Raw genomic sequence first — 19680 nt, 5'->3', positions numbered from 1 at the left:
CTAAAGCCTCGCCTGTTTCGTAGTATTCCGATAGCATTTCTTCCTGGCCAGTGTGCGTGTGCTGTTTGCTTGTGTGCGGATGTGCAGGTTCTTCGTTGTGTGTTATTTATCCGCGCGATATTTCAGAAAGCGCCGTCGCTCAAATCTCAGCGATGACAGTAACGCGAGAACTTAGTGCACGCACGGTGTGCCAAGGTCAAAAAGTAAAATAGAAGATTGACTCAGCACGGGATTGCGTTGCCGCGGTTCGTGTTGGTGGCATCACAGTGTCCGACTCCACGCTGCATTTTCGAAGTGACTGTGCCGTAACTACACTGTGTTTAACAGCCTACATATTGAAACTAAAAGAGAGAAAGTCCAAGTCCACTGATATTACGAAACACAGCACCTAAATTGTGGACTGAAATGTAGACGCCATTAGAAGGAAGCCGAATAAAACATCAAAATGGCTTCACCCACATGAAATGTGGTTGCACATGAGCGTTGCTCTTGGGTGTCACCAATTTACATTCGATACAGCTAGAAATTTCCCGCTAAGATTACTGGCTTTGTTCCTGGAATTCTGCGTTTGCTATGGTTATCTGAAATATAGTATTCAGATTAAGTGGTTAGCGGTGTTTACAGGAGTGGTCACTTATGCCTTCGCTATATATTACTGTCCAACTGTTTAGAAAACGTAGTATGGGCCTTCATGTCACGCATTAACTCACGAGCATGAACTGCCAAAGATATAACTTTTCTTTCTATTTTACCGCTTCACTTGTCCGCAACAACACCGCTGGAAATCCTGACACAGTCAAGACTGCCTAGAAAATACTCTGTGTGCAACTGGCACATTCGCAATAACCAGAACTGGACCATGTTCCGTTTATACTCAAGGGCCAAATCGTGCAAGGTAGTGTGGCGCTGGCACGAGCGAGGATTTGAGACCACCGAGCCGGGCTCGGGTGGGCCAGGCATGACACTTGCAGGCACACGCCAGGGCCCAAGCCACAAAAAATTACTCGTGTAGTGCTCTAATAAGTGGTGTCGCCAGGAGTCGACAGCGACTAGACGGCACATACCAACATATGTTCCTTTCGTGTTATTCTACGATTATCTCGCTCATCAAATACCACGCACAATTCACACAAATGATCAGTAATAGTCAACGGGTTTGAAGAAAAACAAAAACTCGTCAAGTCAGGTCGCATATTTGAAAAAAAACTTCAGTTTTTTTTCACTGACAAACTGACCTAATTAAAAGTTAACTATCGTTTAGGATGAACATTGTAAACAAGAAACATGTACGGGTTCTGTAAGTTCAATTAAAGTTTGACTTCGTTAGTGACCAGGAGCCTTTGGTTAGCGTCAAGGTTCACGTTTCCCAAATACGCCACTTCGGAGGGACAAGTTCCGTGAATTTGTTCAGATACATACTTGCTTTAAAAGCGATCCGCAGGATTTTAACGAGAGCTCAGGTTCTGGCAAGGCTAATACCATGTCTATCCAGTTCGTCGGGATATAGCTGCCGCGCAGGCCTCATACACAGAAATGGTTCTTAAAGGGCGCGTAAATACACAGGGTTTTCTCCTATAGCATGTAAAATATTCTGATCAAAACAAAATACACTATATATGGCGTAGGAATATTATCTACAAACGGCCGAAATTGCGCGTCCATCACTATGATAAACGTAGCGTACGGCACAGCCGTAGCAGACGCTCGGTACGTGGCCCAATTTTACACGCCGGTAGGCCGGTATGCAAGGTATGTCCTCGCGCCAAATAATTGCCGTTTGACAACGACGCGCCCCGCCCCTCGGTTACATTAAAGCCTCTATCCATGCGTCATCGCCCACTTTTGTGGTGATGGAAACTTGTACGCAAAATCTTTAGAATAGATAGCTCTCGCGTGAGGGTACGTGCAGTTTCTCTCGGGCAGTATACGTGGCAAGCGCCCAATCACAAAACGGTAGCCAAAAAGGCGATTCGTTTGAAAAGCCATCATCGGTGATCTACCCACAACACAGCTAACGAACTACAAGGTAATCTGTCAGATAAACACTCTGTGTAACTTGAGCTCCTGAAACAAAGGTAAACTGTTCTCACCTTACATGCGCCCTTGTTTTTACCGTAAGCACAAACTGCAGGACCAGGTCGCAGGCCTTGTAACGTGAAGGGATTTCCGTATCTTCGTAATACTTTTTTGCACTTGGCATCCGTGAGAGCAACAACTTCTGCGTGCAGAATAACTTTGCTTTCTTTTGCAGCTATAGAAAGAAGAAATTAAAATCAGGACAATGAACCATTTCCTTTACGATATTCGCTACATGAATTACACGCCTAGCGTGAACAAGAAGGTCGCAGCAACGTAAATATGAAAGGATATGTAAGACACAACAAAACCACTGACTCACAAATTATTTTTTTTATTCGGAGAGCATTCAATATATGCTTATATACAGGAGCAGTAGGCACGCGCCAAGCAATGCGAAAACATGTTATAAACATGTTGCCAATCCAGCTGTTTGTATTTTACAGCCTGTAAATTATTCATACTTATCCATCCCTATACCGAATGATCTTTTTAAAGTTTACCGACATTTTTAAATGTAGGCTATGGCAGATAGGATAATTGTTGTCCTTGAGCTGGATTATTCGAACAGGCGGACTATAGCACAAAAAATCGAAACGGATATTAAAATAATTATCAAAACTACACTAATTCCCTTCTTAATTCATTACTTTACGGCACATATTGCTATTTGCGAGAAAAAAAAAGTTTACTCTTTGTTTCGAACTCATCGCTCACGGTCTCATTGCTCTTCACCACGCTAGCAACCAACAGTGGTGATCCAACATGAACACGCACAGCGACATCGACGCGCCTACCATGTCTGCAGTTGAATTGAAGCTGCCCCCCTTTTGGCCCGCCGACACCGAGCTCTGGTTCATTCAAGTCGAGGCACAATTCGCCGCCCGGCGCATCACAGCCGACCTGACGCGCTACCATCGCATCGTGAGTAGCTTGCCGCCAGCTACAGCCAGCGAGGTCGGCGATTTGCTTCTCACCCACCTGCCGAAAACACCTACCAAACTTTGAAGGCAGAAGGCAAATACCTACCAAACTCATTCGACGCCTCACACCATCCGAATCCGAAAGGTTACGGCAGCTCCTGAACGACACGGACCTTGGCGACCGCACGCCATCTCAGCTACTGCGCCACATGCAGCGTCTTGTGGGAAGCGTTACAGGTCTCGACGGCACGCTGCTGCGCGAGATATTTCTTCAGCGTCTCCCCAGCAACGTTCGCGTGTTGCTTGCTACGGTGGGGATCTCGGCAAGATGGCCGCCATCGCTGACACCATCATGGCAGCGGCAAACCCCTCCGCCTCCGTCGCTAATGTGCCAGTAGAGAGTACTTCTGTCCCCTCTCCCAACGAATTCCTCGAGTTTCGCGAAGAGATCGCGCGCCTCACCGAAACAGTGGCAGCTTTGCAGGCACGCACCTCGCACCCTCTGGAGCAGCGCAGTGCACAACCACAGCAGCCGAGACTCCGCTGGTGCTGGTACCACAGGAAACATCGCGATGCTGCGCGCAAATGTGTTGTGCCCTGTGGCTATCCAGGAAACGCCAGAGGCCAGCATTGACGGCGACCAATGCCGCAATATCGACAGGAAAGTCGCCCCTCAGTGTTCTTCATCACCGAACGCAGTGGTGGCGTCAGTTTCCTTGTGGACACAGGCGCAGAGGTGAGCGTATCCCTGCGTCTCCAGCTGACAGTAAGCGCCCGAACTCATCTCCATTACAAGCAGTCAACAACACAACGATCGCTACTTACGGACATCGCTCGCTATCTCTCAACCTAGACCTAAAAAGAACATTTCGTTGGATTTTTATACTTGCTGCTGTGAAATTTGCAATCCTCGGCGCCGATTTCCTCCGTCACTTTGGTATTTTGGTAGACGTGCGCAACCGACGCCTATATGATCCTGTGTCGCAAGCAACAGTGCAAGGCAAGCCCTCAAGACACCCTCCGTTAAGCCCTACCTTGGTCAGACCAGCCGGAACAACTCGCTTTGTGTCAATACTAAACGAGTTTCCCGAACTTATGAGCCAAGCAAAGGCGGACACTGCGGATCAGCATGACGTGCTCCATCATATAACTATGATTGGTCCTCCCGTACATGCCAGACCGCGTCGCATCTTCCCTGAGAAGCTCCGTTTGGCACGCCAAACGTTTGATCATATGCTCGAGCTTGGTATCATTCGGCCCTCGTCAAGACCTTGGGCGTCTCGGCTTCACATGATACCAAAACCGGCATCAGATGACTGGCGACCATGTGGCGATTACCGGGCACTCAATCGAGCAACTGTACCAGACCGCTACCCTGTGCCACACATTCATGATAATACAACGAACTTGCACGGTGCTACAATATTTTCCAAGCTGGACCTCGTGAAGGCATACCATCAGATACCAGTGGCAGCAGAGGACGTCCCGAAAACCGCGATAGCAACACCTTTCGGCCTATTTGAATTTCTTCGAATGCCATTCGGACTTTGCAACTCTGGACAGACATGTCAGCGGTTTATGGACGGTGTCTTACGCAGTCTAGATTTTTGCCACGTTTACCTGAATGATCTGCTTATCGTTGGCGCCACTCCATCTGAACACGAGGAACACCGGCGAACCGTTTTTCGATGTCTCTCTGTACATGGCATCGTCGTCAATGCAGCAAAATGCCAGCTCGGTGTGCCCGAGCTGACATTCCTGGGCCATATCATATCGTGTAACGGAATTCGCCCCCACACGGACAAGGTAAAAGCTGTGCGAGAATTCCCGAAACCTAACACTAAGCGGCAGCTCCGCGAGTTCCTTGGACTGGTGAACTTCTATCGCCCTTTTGTACCTCAGTGCGCGACTATCTTGCACCCTCTGCACAGACTACTAACAACTGCGGAGAGCACAGCGGGGACCCTCACTTGGACTGATGAAGCATGCAACGCTTTTCATCGAGTCAAGGAGGCTTTGGCAAACGCTGCTTTGCTCGTGTATCCGCAACCAGGCATACCGCAGTGCATAATGGTCGATGCCTCAGACACAGCCATCGGCGCAGTATTACAGCAGCTGAGCAACGGAATCTGGCGCCCAACATCTTTCTTCTCGAGAAAGCTGACCCCTGCAGAAGAGCCCTACAGCACTCTCGGCCGAGAGCTGCTTGCTATCTATGCCGCCATCCGACATTTTCGTCACTACCTGGAAGGCGTGGATTTGTTTGTGCTTACAGACTACAAACCTCAGACGTACGCCCTGAGTCTCCCGACATCGGACAGAGGAACGCACACAGCCCGTGAGCTACGTCAGATGTCTTACATATCCGAGTTCACTACAGACATTCGGCATGTGAGCGGCGTCAATAATGTGGTTGCAGATGCCCTGTCACGAAGTCCTGCCAACGCCCTTAGCCTTTCCGAAGGAACTGATTTGACTCAGCTGGTGGCAGCTAAGCAAACTAATCAAGAACTCGGTCAGTTGCTGGCAACAACAACCGCGCTGAAGTTGCAATGGCTATCTGTGTTCGGCTCAAAAGACCGAGTGTGCTGCTACGTTTCAACGGACAACCCTCGTCCTTTCGTTCCTTCTGGCTTTCGTCGTACCGTCTTCCAGTCGCTGCACAAGCTGGCACATCCGGGCCCGGATGTGCCAGCTTTTGTGTCACCCGAACTCCGGAATTCGGGCGACACAAAAGCTATTGACGGCAAGGTACGTCTGGCCATGTATAAATCGAGACGTCCAGCAGTGGACGCGAGAGTGCATCGCCTGCCAGCGCTCCAAAGTCCAGCGCCACACCGTAACGCCATTGGCAAGGTTCCCAGCGCCAGACGCACGATTTGAGCATGTGCACTTGGACATTGTCGGACCGCTACCACTTTGTAATGGTCAGTCGTATTTACTTACTTGCGTGGACAGGTTTACACGCTGGGTTGAAGCTGTGCCTATCGCAGACATCACCGCTGACACAATCGCCCATGCTTTTCTGTACCACTGGGTGGCTCGCTTCGGCGCGCCGTCCACAGTTACGACTGACTGTGGCAGACAGTTCGAGTCGGCTCTTTTTTCCAGTATAACACGGCTGATCGGCACCTCTCGCATCACGAACTACTGCCTACCATCATCAGAGCAACGGCTATGGTGGAGCGCTTCCACCGCCAGTTGAAAGTGGCTCTCACGGCGACGGAAGGGCACAGTTGGACCGAAGCACTACCGCTCGTCCTTCTTGGTATCCGCACAACGCTGAAAGCCGACATTGGCTGCATTGCCGCCGAGCTGGTGTATGGAGCAACACTGCGATTGCCTGGCGAATTTTGTACACGCTGTGGAGATGAAAGCCCTGTAGCTACTGGCGACTACGCAAGCCGGCTGCGCGACATCATGGGCAAGCTTCGCGCCACACCACCGCGTCAGCCAGAGCCGCGACCCATCCACATGAACTCAGAGTAGTGGTCCTGCTGCCATGTGTTTGTGCGGCGTGACGCAGTGCAGCAATCTCTTCAACCACCGTATGACGGCCCTTTCAAAGTCCTCCATCGTACAAACAAGCAATTCACTGTGGACATTCGCGGTCGACGTGAAGTAGTCTCTACTGACCGCGTGAAACCGGCTCACATTGAGAACTCTGAAGGTCCCGCGGCTGCCGCGACTCTTGTTAGAACAACGAAAGAAACAACTGCGACTTCCTCCCGAACAACAGTGCAGCGCACATGTAGTGGGACGCGAACCACTCCTTCCGTTTTCCTGGACCTGTAACGTTCGGCAGCTCACTGGGGAGGGAGTGATGTAGTAAACGCCATCCGCGCGCCGCTATAAATGGCCCGTGTTTAAATGGCTAGTTTATAGCGCCACTCTTCAACACTACGTCAAGCACCTGAAAGGCAAGTCTGTTGGCGCACGCGCCTCTTTGTGTCTTGTGAGAGAATAAAAAAAAGTTTAGTCTTGTTTGGAACTCATCGCTCACGGTCTCATTGCTCTTCACCCGCGCTAGCAACCAACAATACCAAACACTTGGCGCATGCTGGCGTCGCTGCCGTAGCGAGAGGATCGCGCGGCATCGCCTTGAGCGAGGATTCACATACATAGAAACGCAAAGCACGGCGAATAATCAAGCTGATGACACTCCATGCACACATGAGCATGCATGTTGCGGAGGCCAAGTGTACCTCTTCGCGCTTCGTCAGAGGCGAGAGCGACACTCCGCCCCCATTATCAATGAGATCGCAGCCGGCCGCGAACGGTGGATGATAAGAGTGGCGTAGAATGAAATGGAATTCGCTACAAGCTTGCCATACTGTCACCCTTCGGTGATGTCGCAACTTGCACAAAAACGATGGAAACCTTTGGGTACTGACTATTTCCCAACATTTTGGCTATTGAAATTTCGAGATATCCACAGTAATGTGGAAAAGCACTTCGGGATAAGCAGTCAAAAATACATGGAGTTGACACCAAGCCAGGAAAAAAATTCGACTGAACCGATATTTCGAGATATGAGAGTTCGAGTTAACGAGAGCTTACTGCTATGTTAAAGTTGAGGTTTATTAGAAGAAGATTCGTTTAGGAGCAGTGGGACTAACCCAGCACTGTCCAATTTGGGACCTGTGCTGCACCCTTCAGAAGTCTGTTGCGTCAGCCCAGGCCTTCTTCGTCTTTATTACACTAGTCCTCGCCACAGCGTTTTCTTTGTAATACTCTTTCAACGCATCGGCGCCCTTTTGGGCGCCAAATTGTCAGGGCTGCATATAACCACGCTGCGTTTACTCATTGGCCGCATACAACCGTGACTAGCATGTCGCCCGCGTTTTGTCACTCGTGCTCTCGCTTGAAAGTACGCTTACATGCGGCGGTCTGGGCTGAACTGAGAACATACTCCTTATACGGAGCACGTTATGCAGGACATGACTAACAGTGTAAGCACCCCAACAAAACTGGATGCCTTGTTTCAGAAAGTCAGCAAGGGGACATGCGAGGGCGACAAATTCTATCACGAAAAGGCAGAATTATGAGTATGGATCCACGAAACTACGAACACCGTGAGCAGAGCGTGAAACGGGGAAGTTCATGACGGTGAGTAGTTTTTCCGGGTCTGTTCGGACACTGTCAATAAATATGACAGAGCGCGAGGAATTTGTCGAAGAACTAAGTGGCATTTCTACTAATTTAACTCGCCGAATAATTGCCCGAATAGTCGAGACGTCCTACCTGTGTCGCAAAAGCGTCTGAAAAGACCATGATGTCGTCCTGGTAGCATAAGAAGTGGACTAATGAGTTCCTGAAGCAGTGTGATGATAATTATCTCATAGTTTTGTGGCGAATTGCGCTGTGCACGAGGTGCCAATGGGTGTAACCCCTGGCCTGATGCATGCGGACGACATAGTGCTAGTAGCGGACAATGTAAGAAAACTACACAGACTTTCCAATACGTGCGGCAAGGAATCGGCATATCTAGGCCCCAATTTCGCCTCAGAGGAATAGAAAATTATCTTTAATGAAGAGACAAGTAATGACTTTTTATCAATTCAACAGCAAGTCAAATCCTTAGCCAAGCAATATGAATACATTGGTGTGCGCATTATCGATACTCAAGCATCCGAAAGGATAGTCTGAGAATTAAGAGGAAGCAAAATACAGCAATAATGTACCAGAGTAGGACGTTGGGGCTTCAATAAATATGAAGTAGTGCGAGGAATTCGGAAAGAAGGAAGGACGGGTCATCGCTAACGTTCTGGAATGTCATTCAGTGCTTAAGATCATACATGTTGTCAGCGGGTTGGAAGTTAACCAAATGTCGGTGGGCCAATTGGCATCGGTGAGGGGGAAGGGACAAGGGCACGATAATATGACAAGTGAGGCAGTGTATAGGGTGGCATGGGTTAGGCCTGCTTTAAATATAGAGAAGCGCACAGCTAAATTAATTTTCAAGAAAAAAGTCACGAACATGAATCGAACGAAATAGGCCGCTACTGCGCACAACTGTATGTACCTTTGTGTACACAAATTGGAGGAACAGGTCAAAAATGTGAACTAAGTAAAGGGTAATTGGAAGTAGACAACCCGGAGTCATCAAAAAGAAAGTGAGAGAAATAGTGACGGTTAATTATATCCGAGGAATAGAAAGAAAAATTCAATGACGTTTACAACTACGTCATATAAATAAGAGGGGAAATTAGGACGATAACACAATGGGAATTGCCTTGCTATTTCAGACACCACCTGGCTACCCGAGTACAGAAGCATACCGGGGCAAATATTCGCAATATGACAAAGCATGTGTCGGCTGTAGCAAAACTCTGGACACGACACAGCACCGTAGAGGAAAGCCAACATATTCACCCAGCAAGACACGTGGGGAACGTCAACCTTTCAAAAGCGCTGGGATTCGATGCCGATGGAAGCATAACTGGTGAGCAGTTGAGAAATTTATGCAGGTTCAAGTTTCAATTTTTTTTTCTTCTAAAGCAATCAGCTTCTCCTGTACAAGCCCTTACTTTTCAGTCACATGAACTATTGTCATCAGTAAGGGGCACTACGGCTCCCACTAATATCGCCAAATGACATAGAATACAAATAACGGCGTCTATAGTATTCTGGATGTTTCCCACGACAGCCATACGTGGTGCCATTAAAAAAAATTAATTTAATTCCTAGGCCTTATATTCATGCGCAAACACTAAATCAGCGCTATAAGACAGGTATTTAAAGAAATAATAACACTCTAAACACTATGTTGAAGTTAAAACGCAGAAATAGGAAACTAAATTCATGCTGCAGTGAACTCTTAGAGATGCCACGGCAAGGCTAAGTACACTCGCCAGTTGTGGTTCAGTTTACTTTCTTGTCTAAACAATTGTCTAACATCTGTTATTGTACTTCTCCTTTTCTTTGCTCGCCGCAAAAGGGATAAATTGTTGTCTTTTTTGTTATTGTGTTATTGTGTATTCGCCGAATGATGCATTGCAGTATGTATTGCGTGACACATTTGTTGACTTCATTTATGTGCAATGTGCATTCGTAATTCGCGTTTTCTTTATTTTCTGTTTCAATTGTATCTATACATGTGTGCATTATATACGTGCATTTTGTTACTGAATCATCGGCTTATATAGTGAGACTAAGATGACTCTACTGAATATGTCATACTTCACCTTATGCTGTGCCACTTGCCTAGTATGAAGGCCCGTGGACCATGTCAAGCCACAAAAAGGCTTTTTGTTCGCGGTCCTCAACATTGTTAATGATTTTCTTATCTGCAACAAATACAGCTTCAACAGTGTACAATTAAAACCTTGTTACTTACATTCTGTCCTACCCCAACCGGCAACTACAAGAGTCTTGCCTGCAATGTCCATTTTTCCTCTAGGCAGGCACACTGGTTTTACCAGTCTGTTGAATTCCAGGTCCACTGCCAGCTGTTCAATGGAACGTTATGTAATTGGACAGTTGCAAATAAGCATAAAATGTTCTGGACAAATGACATCCACATGATATGTCAGACAGGTTCAACCAATCAATAACTTCGGAGATAACATCACGTCAACTCTAATGCGTTCTTTTAGTACTAAATAGCATTATTTTGTAAATATAGGCCTATAACAAAACTATGTATCTCTCAATGCTGCATGCCAGCATACACAGTATGGCGATTAATTCAGGGAAAGGTCACTGTACAACTGCCTAGGCATGGTTACATGAGCCTATGAAGGTTCATGTAGATTGAATTTTCTCTACATTGTGGCAAATAATTAAATCAGTTTTTTTCACGTAACGTCAAATTTAGTGTCAACCACAACTATGCAGATAATTATGAACATGTAATAGCGCCTGACAGATTTGCAGCGGTAGAACTACGATAATGGGTGTCCCTGTGGCGACAATCGTAACGAAACTGCTATGACGCTTGCGAAAAATTGGAGGACGCTTAAGCTTCGTCTTTAAGAGTGGAACGCGATAGCGCTATCGAGACCCGTTCGCATCGCATTTTTTAGTCGGTTTCACTGCAACAAAGAACGTGGGAAAGCCAGCTTACAAAGACCAAGCTTATATCGATCCCCTCAAAGTCGGCTTCACTTTTAAACAGAAATGCATTGCTGGGAAGACGTTTTTCCAGGGGCATAATAAGTCGTCTTATATTAATTAAAATGTGAAGACCCAAAGACCTTTTTATATGATTTTATTATTTGCCCAGACGAGCGCGCGTCTCCAAAATGCATTAGGCAGGCCAAGTCGCAATTTGACCTACCGAGGATGCAAGAGCCATCTGGATAATATTTTCGCAAGTTGAATACCCGAGCGTGCCGCTGTTGCTATGGCAAAAATGCTGGCAAACGGGGTTTCTGTTTGAGTTTCCTCGTAACAGAATAATGTTTTATTGCGATAGCAATTATATGGACACTCAAAAGCAGATTTCTGCCGTCGGCGTCGCCGTCGCCGTAGCCGTCGCCGTCGCCGTCGCCGTGAGGTTCCGTATGACGTCATTTGGAGAAGAAATCGTCGCCGATATGATAAGTGGTTCTTGAGGGAAAGGGAAAGGTTGGCGCTATCTTCTGCAGCCCTTGAGGGAGCACGGCTCAGCGCCAACGGGGAGGGGTAGGTGGGAGCGAAAGAAGGGATAGAGTGGAGTCGCCATGGCTGGGCGAAGCAAAACCGGCAGGCATAGGCGGCACGTATCAGGCCGAGATGGAAGGCCTTGGTGTGCTGCAGAGTCTGCAGGGGTGTTGTGCCAGGCCGGTCAGGCCTGGGGTGGGGTGGGAGGCCGTGAGGCCTTCCCGCTTGTAGAAATGTCCTTAGAGGCGTGCGGAGAGCCCTGACGAGTCAAGGAACTCCACGACGCCTCGAAGTGCAGAAAGGTGGTGTCGGCCGGGGAAGAGGAGATCTTCCTCCTTGCCAGAGGGGAGGCCCAGGCGGCGGATTCGAACGCTGTATGTGCGAGTGAAAGGGCGCGAGGGGCGCGTCTTTCACGGGGAGTGAACGCACGGCGGAGAACAAACGCGCGTTCCGCGCCGTGCTCGCTTAAGGGCTGCAGAAGTAGGCGTCTCTTTTCTCCTTTACAATCACCATATATGTAGAGCAAACGCACCTTCTTCCGACGCGCGAGAAGCCGTGGGGGAGGGGGAGGGAAGGGAGGCGACGTTTAGCTGCGGCACCAAGTGCCTATTTATATCACAGGCTCCGGCAACAGTCACCAACGCCGCACGCATTTTGAGCGAACGCGGGCAAAACGCCGATGGCGTCGACAACAGTTCTGCGTGTTGCCGATGCTGCTGCATGTCCAAGTTTATACAGCTGATAAAGCTAATATCATTACTCCGTATAGCTCTCTACAAGTTTGCTATCGCAATTGATGCTTCGCCTTTCAGGTGAAACTGCGACCACTTTTTCTCGTACATTCAAATAACAGTCCGATGCACCATGTCTGTAGGTTGTGGTTAAGTCGTACTTTACCATTTTTTCTGACGGGTTTCACTGTGAGAAATTCCACTTTTTGTTCACTAACACCTTGCTCCTCGCGGAGGTCCTGCGGGGTCGGGGCCAACCGGGGTGATTTTCTCCACCACGGACGCCGACATCCACGCCGACGCCAGATTTTCTGCGACACGGGGCCCTTAACGCTGTCGCGTTAAAACGTAATTGAAGAACGAGACAAGCATAACGCATAGTATTATGAACGTGTAAATGTGCGTGACCAATTTGCAGCACTAGAACTACAACGATAATGCGTGTCCCCGCGGCGACAGCCGTTACGAAACTTCAATGACGCTTGCGAAAACGTAATTGAAGAGCGAGACAAGCATAACGCATACTTGCAATTTTTAATTGTAAAGCCATGTCGCGAACTATATGCGCGTGAAACTGTGGCACTCGATTTCATTTCATTTCATTTTATTTCCGTAAAAACATCTTGCGGGTAAAGGAAGGGATGGGAATACATATAACTAGAAGGGTTGTCCACAATATTATTACAAATCACTTGTTATTTCGTCCATGAAGGCGGATGAAGTGGTCATGGCAGCGATGCGGTGGGGAAGGCGTTCCAGTCTGCTGCTGAGCGAGGGAAAAATGATGACGAGAAGGCGACAGTACATGTTTCGTGGACGAGCAACATTTAGTGGATGGTCTGTGCGCAGCGAAATGAGTAAATGTGGTAGAATGTAAGGCACATGGTGAAGTGAACTGGTGTAGAACTTGATGAAATAATGATAAGCTCACGATACGGCGCCGGTAGAATAGGGTGTCTAAACCCGATTCTGTTTTTAATTGTGTCACGCTGAAGTCATACGAGTATGTCGAATGAATGAACCTTGTGACTCGATTCTGCATGGATTCTAGTGCGTTGGCAAGGTAGATGTGGTGAGGATTACATATGGGTGACGCATATTCGAGTTTCGGCTTAACTAGTAATTTGCTAGTAATTTAACATGTTGACGAGCATTGCGAAGGTTGCGTTATAGAAATAATTGGCAGATGGGGTGATGTTAGCTACATGGGAGCACCAGTTCAAGTCATGCGGGATGGTAACGCCTAGATACTTGAACGGCTCGACGGCGTCAATGGAGATGTTAGTAATTGTGTAAAAGAAGTGGGAATGATTTCGACCACGGGATACTGACATTGACATAAATTTAGACGGGTTTAGGGCCAATAGCCAGCGATCACATCATTCGCTAATGCTGTTTAAGTATTTCTGCAACGAAGTGTGGCCAATAATGTTAGTGATAGATTGGTAGATAAGCAGTGGTCCGCAAACATTCGGATATGAGAGGTAGCATGCAATGGTTGATCGTTTATACAGGGTGTCCCTACTATCATGCACCAAGATTTAAAAATATGCAAATACCACGTAGCTGGACAGAACCAATTAAGGTAATGTTGTTTGTCGTCGCTTGGAGATACTCAGGTATTTTTTCATTCCGCCTAATTACATAATTAGTCCTGATGAAATAATTAACTCCTCAAGTATTATAAGTAGATGAAAAGTGTCAATGAGAAAATTGTAGAGCAACATGAAAAACTATCGCTACAGCTTTCTGTTGCTCAATACGTGCTACATAAAAATGTTTTTCCGAACGAGAAAGAAGCCCGCGAATACACGCAAACTGCCTCGAGCGGCCAATAGCGCGGCAGTTTTTCACTCTGTGCACTGATACCAAAGTAAAAAGCGCGAGTGGTGAAAATAGTATAAGATGTTCTCAGTCCATGTGGTTTTAGCATTTTACATGTGGTTTTAGCTGACCGAACTGAAAGACGTCTGACGTCAAACATTCGTTTAACACGAACCCCTAATTCGGGTAAGTCGAACTTCTGGAGCCACAACACATGCCTGCAACTCGGCTCGGCTGACTTGGGAGTGGCGACTCTGCTAGCTACGCCAGAAGTAAATCGTGGGCTTCTTCGATTTTCCACTTCTTACTACCCTCGGATGCACACGCCGCCTGCCATCCATCATAAGGCCAGAACCCTGTGCCTCTACTTTGTCAGTCCCCAAAGGACAGCCTGCTCCATCACAAAGAATCGCCTCGTCCTCCACGCATCCGCGTGGACCCGACCTTTCTGGTCTGTTCCTTCTGTTCTATCCCAGCCACAAAGACAACGCTGCATCACCTCCTGTGGACCTGGTTGCGCCTTCGCGTTTACGGCACTCCCCACCTGCGCGGCGTGGGCTACCACCCAGGTGCACCACCTGAGTTGAGGCGCTGGACGCATGATCCTTCGTATCGGCCACTTCTGTACTTCATCCAGAAGACAAAGCCTCAACATTTTTATTTAGTTTATACTGTACAGCCATACCGGAAACAAAAAAAAAATGCTGTATCTCCCGTAATCTGGAGTAGACGCAAGCATGAAATGGCTACCATATGGCGTCTTTGGTGGCCTGTGGTGCCGCCGCCTTCAACCGCTTTTCTTCCGACAGTGCACCGTGCTCAGCGTCTGTCGCTACGTTTTTAACAGCGAAGCTGTTTGAGCTAGCCGTAAAAAGTATGGTGTTTCACAGAGAGCCAGCCGCGTCGTAGCCATGGCAACCAGTGACACTGCAGCTGCCAGAACACCTGGCGTAGCCTACCGCCTGTGTACTGCGCATGCGCCGACAGTGAGCAACGGCTATGTAAGCCAGTGCGCGCCGGCGCTTGATCAGATGCAGCCATGGGACGTTTCCCACGTTCACGCCGGGGAAACGAGGGCGGCGTCGGCAGCAGCTCGGCGACACTGCGCGCAACTGTTTCCGCCATCGCGCCGAGATCTCCGCATGCGCCATCAATACGATTGGATCTGCGCATGCGCTGATCTTGAGGCAACAGCTATGTAAGCGTGTGCGCGGCGGCGCTCGATCAGGAGAAGCCATGGGACGCCCAAAGATAGTTCGTACTCCCAAAGAAGAGGCCGCGCTTCGCGAAGCAATGCTCGCTGCTAAGCGGGAGAGGCAGCGGCAACTTACCATCAGCCAAGTTACAACCTAGCATCAGCCATAATAAGCCCCTATGATCGCCCACCTTCGCTGTTTCAAGCCTTGCGCGGCCGAGTGCAAGCTTAAGCCTTTTTCTTCGTGTCGCGTCGAAGTGGTCGGCTGCAAATGTGCGGCCAACTCACGGACCGGTGGCGTTGAAAAGAGCACAGGCAACCCTGCCTCAGCACCAAAAGATGACAGTCAAGTCTATGGTGCCCTGTATCTGCCGCTTTTGAGCGTCGCTATCGGAAAGAAAAAATAAATCTTCAGCGTACTATGACAGATGGCTCCACACTTTAAACAAAATCAGAAAAACGACGCAGCAGATTAACCGGATGATATCCCGTGTGGCTCATAATCGGACAGGGATGGGGGAACAAGACACCCTCAGACTGGTGAAAAGCCTGGTCATTAGTAGACTAATATACTCCCTGCCTTACCATGACATGAATAGAGAGGAAAAAGAAAAGGCTGACCAAATAATAAGGATGGCATATAAGACAGCCCTGCGGCTGCCACGCAACACTTCAAATGAGAAGCTTCTAGCCCTCGGCCTCCACAATACATTTGATGAGCTGGCTGAGGCCCAACTCATAGCGCAGAGGAGTCGATTGGCGCAAACGCCAGCCGGAAGAGCTCTTCTTCGTAGAGTCGGCCTTGGAGATTGCATACAAGCATACCAAAGCACTAAAGAGCTACCCTGCCAGATCAGAAATTTGTATGGCGTTTCACCAATACCGCAAAACATGGATCCTACATTACACGCAGGAAGGAGAAAGGCTAGAGCTGAATACATAGACAAAATAACTAAGTACATGGACACTGCAAGATTCACGGATGCTTCACCATATCGGGTCAACGCAAAGAATATGGTGGCAGTTGTCGTGAACCGAAAAGGTAAAATCACGGCCTGTGCTTCGGTTTCCCGAGCGACCATTATAGAAGCAGCAGAGATAGCCATTGCCTTAGCTATAAGGGAAGGCATGGAGCGCAACGCTCCACTGACAATAATTACAGATTCTCAGGCCGCATGCAGGAACTATCAGAGGGGAATGGTCGGTGCGAAGGCACACCGGATACTCACCGAGATCAGCAGAGAATTCAACGTCAGGTATACCCAAACAATAACCTGGGCCCCGGGACACGATGGTGTTACTGGGAACCGCTATGCAGATGAGGTGGCTCGAGGTTTCACTAATTACCGAGCTGCCTCTTGCAACATCGTAGAGGACCCGACACCCATCGATCCCAGTTATAAATCAATCTTGCAATACTACAGGGAATTGAGAAGACTCTACCCAGCACCGCACAAGAACCTTTCAGCCGTGGACTCTGCGACATACGTAGGCTACAAACGAATACCTATACAAAAATAGAGCATATACACTACCCAACAGCCTACAAAGACATGCCCGTGGTGTGGGAGCACACCGACGCTCTATCACATCACATGGGAATGCACGGCAACAGAAGAGCAAGATGAGAATAACACGAGAGAGAGGTGGGAGGCATTGCTGTCCAGCTCTGCCCTCGGGGACCAGCTCAGGCTGGTCAGGAGGGCAGAAAGGATGGCGGGGGCCAGCGGTGCCTTGGAATAGGGGCCCGACCACGCAAACTGCCCCGTTCTAGGGGAAACGAAGTCTTTTGTGCAAATAAAGTTTTGTTCTTCTTCTTCTTCTTCTTCAGCGTACTAGAAGTTGCAGCTTGAGAGATATCGTGAACAAACATATGAAAAATCAGAAGCCATATTTTGGTAACTTGTTTGGGCAGTATCTAGCGTATGTAATGCGCTCCTGTAACAAGAGTTGGGTGCCAGAGACCGCAGTTTCTTAACTGCTGACTGGTTGCCCGGATGATCTCGTTTTGTTCTCGCAACGATGTCCGGATATTCTCGTTTGAGTCCGTTTGAGTGCCCGGATAACGGTTCTGGCTTTTGGCTCAAGGTCACTTGAAGGTCATCGACAACGGGAGCTAAAAGCAATTGATGCTTAAAAATTGCTATGCCCGGGCTGCCAGAGCGCGGAGCCTGAGTTTGTTTTCTCGCATTGCTACTCCCACCACGCTGCGCACTTCGGCCATGCGTTCGCTTTTCGCGGGATGGACGGTTCGGGCTTTCAGATTGCCCCAGAACAGTGTTGGTCTGGCAGCTCTACGGAAGTTTTCTGGCTCGCATACGGCAAAAAAGAAAGGCGATGAGCGCTCACTCCCATCTTTGTGGGTTTTTGTAGGAACTCAACGGGTTGCAACACGGGTGCTTGGCCTCCCTTTAAGACTGTCATCACCTTGCTCAGCCACCTGACAACGGTCACCTTCGGTCTTAATTACTTCTGGCGTTATCTTCTAAATACCGCTTAGCCTTGCAATAGGGCTATTTTTTTTTACCTACGCTGGCTACACGAGTGTAGCTAGTGTAGGAAGTCGCCATTTTTTTTTACTTGGCGTAGAAAATGTAGCTCCGCCCACATATATGACGCCATTTTTCATAGTTGTAGTGTAGCATGAAAACTGCACTGTCCACACTGCGGTTTCGCGAACATTTTGAGTTCGCGCTTGTTTCCAGTTTTTTTTTTCTTGTTGTTTTCTCTTGTTAAGCTTTTTGCCGTAAGCTGCGCATTCCCCCGTGCTATATCCGTCGTGTCTCGCAAGTTAAAAGCGCTTGTTCCGACACCTTGTGGCGCTTTAGTTCTTTATTCTGGTGATATGATTTTCTATAGATCTCGCTTTTATGCGGTAGTGATCGAGTTGGTCAGCCACCCTATGACGTATGTCATGTAGGCACGTATGTCTGACTATTGCTCTTATGTCCGCCGCGTGCGAGTGGCCCATTTCCATCTGTGAGCTTATTTCCATTTGCAGCCCCATATTTTTGGCACAGGGGCCAGTAAGAGAGGCCCTATTGTGTCCTCTAGTGATTGCTTCCGGGAATTCGATCACTGCCGTGAGATTTCGTCAGGCCTCGGAAACCCCGCTGGTTTTCTGTCCGCGCGAATTGCAGCGCCATCCATCAAATGGATGCGAAACCAAAATCGATTTTCCTTTTTTTTCGGTCAACCCTCTCAACGTTATCGTTTCTCTCTCGCCTTCAACAATCGGCGGAGCGGCTGGCCCGGCCCGCACTCGCCGTGGGCCGTGCAGATAATAGACAGCTTTTATTGCGATAGCAATTATATGGACACTCAAAAGCAGATTTCTGCCGTCGTCGTCGCCGTCGCCGTGAGGTTCCGTATGACGTCAATGGAGATGAAATCGTCGCCGCGCCGAACGCTGTATGTGCGAGTGAAAGGACGCGAGGGGCACGCGCTTTCGCGGGGAGTGAACGCACGGGGGAGAACAAACGCGCGTTCTGCCAACGTTACGCGTACTACGCCGTGCTCCCTTAAGGGCTGCAGAAGTAGGCGTCTCTTTCCTCCTTTACAATCACCATATATGTAGAGCAAACCTTCTTCCGACGCGCGAGAGGCCGTAGGGGAGGGGGGGGGGGTGAGGGGGAGGGTAGGGAGGCGACGTGTAGCTGCGGCACCAAGTGCCTATTTATATCAGAGGCTCCTGCAACAGTCACCAACGCCGCATGCATTTTGAGCGAACGCGGGCAAAACGCCGACGGCGTCGACAACAGTTCTGCGTGTTGCCGGTGCTGCTGCATGTCCAAGTTTATACAGCTGATAAAGCTAATATAATTACTCCGTATAGCTCTCTACAAATTTGCTATCGCAATTGATGCTTCGCCTTTCAGGTGAAACTGCGACAACTTTTTTTAGGAGAGCACCGCTTACGCTCCGCTCCACTCAGATTTCACGCACTGAGATACTGCAGGGAACTGCGTAAATTTCGCGTTTGATAAGCGCGTCTTGCCGAGACGCGAGCGACGCGCTATCAATTCGGGTGCAAAACGACAAAGAGGCCAAGTAAACACGCTGTCAGGCTCCGCTCAGTCGACTTTCTAGCGGAGTGAGCGATGCGGTCTTCCTTCCGCTGCCGGTATGGGCATTGTGCGCAAGCGCAATAGCGTTCCCGCTAAGCGGTTGTGTGGCCTAGCATATGCCGGTGTGAGCGGAGCGGACAGCGAGCGCTCAGCTAAAACACTCCAATGGCCAAAACGTAAGCAATCTTTTTTTTCTGGCATTATATGCGGTCAGTTTTGCGGTTTGCGCCTTCCTGGCTATCAGTGTGGTCCATGTGGTACCCTACCGTTGCACGTTT

At 48.7% G+C, this 19680-nt stretch overlaps 1 long non-coding RNA gene across 1 annotated transcript in view; it reads right to left on the bottom strand.

Moving 5' to 3' along the window:
- Positions 1-2134: 2134 nt before the first annotated feature.
- LOC119465067 (uncharacterized) overlaps positions 2135-19680 on the bottom strand; it is a 31045-nt gene continuing 13499 nt past the window's right edge. The window contains exons 3-4 of the long non-coding RNA XR_005194716.2: positions 10339-10450; positions 2135-2251 (exon numbers count right to left, since the gene is read on the bottom strand). This is a non-coding gene — a long non-coding RNA (uncharacterized LOC119465067). The remainder of the gene's footprint in view (positions 2252-10338; positions 10451-19680) is intronic.

The sequence above is a fragment of the Dermacentor silvarum genome, chromosome 9, assembly GCF_013339745.2.
Source record: "Dermacentor silvarum isolate Dsil-2018 chromosome 9, BIME_Dsil_1.4, whole genome shotgun sequence".
Lineage (NCBI taxonomy): Eukaryota > Metazoa > Arthropoda > Arachnida > Ixodida > Ixodidae > Dermacentor > Dermacentor silvarum.
The sequence above is the reverse complement of the archived record's forward strand: the minus strand, read 5'-3'. Positions and strand labels throughout refer to the sequence as shown.